Below are 1,725 nucleotides of genomic sequence, written 5' to 3' on the forward strand. Positions count from 1 at the left end.
ATCTTGTCTTTAGTCTGGTCCAGTCTCCAGATGTGTGTGTTTAGTATAATGTATCGCTTACCTGAAAATTAAAGATCATAGTATGTATGCTCTATTCCCAATACTGAAGGTGTGCTTTATGGATATTTTTGTTCTCTTTGCTCATCAGTAAGTGTTTTGTTTTGTTTTTTAATTTGTTTGTTTTGTTTTTTTTAGAATGTATGAAGAGTTGTGGATAGTTCCAGTTTTCATTATGTCTTGGAAACCATATGGATAGAAAGGATTACATTAATTTTTAGAAGCCATATTAGTTACTTTTTCGTACATATGGCACAAATAAATAAAAATTAACTGAATTTATTGTATATCTTTTCCAAAATTCTCTGAATGAGGTAGCATAATATAGTGGTAAGTTAGATGGATTTTAAGGGTAGAGGGTAGAACCTAATATATTCTTCTGAAAGGTAATGGTTGGCACATTGTAACCTTCATATATTTTAATATTTTATAGCAACATAAGGACCTCCTTGCATGCTTGATTATCAGAACAAAAATTGTGTCAAGTATTGGGTTTATAATTTCTAACATTTGTGTCAACTATAATGATGGTTAGGCTATAGTATCTGAACATTTACTTTAATCTTTATAGAACTTTCTCCTTATCAGTGGAAACTAGATTAAGAAGTTGTTGAAATTCTGCTGTTGTCTTGAGAGAGTTCTGTACATTTCTCAACTATTTGTGACTCTAGTTTTAAATTCCACAAAAATTATACTTATGTAGTATTATAATAAATATTATAATACCTCAGGCACTATTAGCAGAACAGCAGAGAATTAAATCAATATGATAATCAAACTCTTACTGAAGGTAGATAAACAGAATCTGGTGTGAATATTAAAATTCACACTAGGGCCAAAGGAGTCAAACTTGATAATTTTCTCTATGACTATAACAGTTGAATCTTCAACCAATATAATACTCGGATTCTGCAGCAGCATTGATCTATGCTATCCATATAAATTTTATAAATATGTATTTACTAGAGGCCCAGTGCATGAATTCATGCACCAGTGGGGCCCCTTGGCCTGACCTGTGGGATCTGGCTGAAACCAGCTCTCCAACATCCCCCGAGAGGTCCTAGATTGCAAGAGGGCAAAGGCCAGGCCGAGGGATCCCACCAGTGCATGATCAGGATCAGGGAGGGACATGGAAGGTTGGCCAGCCAGGGAGGGACGGAGGGATGGCTCTAGGGCATGTCTGGCCCATCTCACTTAGTCCCGATCAGCCATACCTCAGCAGCAAGCTAACCTACTGGTCAGAGCGTCTGCACCCTGGTGGTTAGTGCACATCATAGTGACTGGTCCACCAGTCAACTGTCTGCCCCCTGGCGGTCAGTGCAACTCATAGCGAGCGGATGAGTGGCCTTAGCATATTATGCTTTGATTGGTTGACCAGATGACTGGACATTTAGCATATTAGGCTTTTGTTACTAGTACTAGAGGCCTGGTGTATGAATTTGTGCACGGGTGGGGCCCTTGGCCTGGCCGGTTATCGAGGCCTATCGGAGGGTTGGCTGGCTGGGGTGAGGGGTTGTGAGAGGTTGGCTTGTGTGTGGGGGTGGAGCTGCAGGAGGTTGGCTGTGGGAGTGCATTGACCACCAGGGGGCAGCTCCTGTGTTGACTGTCTACCCCCTGGTGGTCAGTGCGCATCATAATGACTGGTTGACTGGTTGTTCTCGTCATTCT

Source organism: Myotis daubentonii, chromosome 3, assembly GCF_963259705.1.
Source record: "Myotis daubentonii chromosome 3, mMyoDau2.1, whole genome shotgun sequence".
NCBI classification, from domain to species: Eukaryota; Metazoa; Chordata; class Mammalia; order Chiroptera; family Vespertilionidae; genus Myotis; species Myotis daubentonii.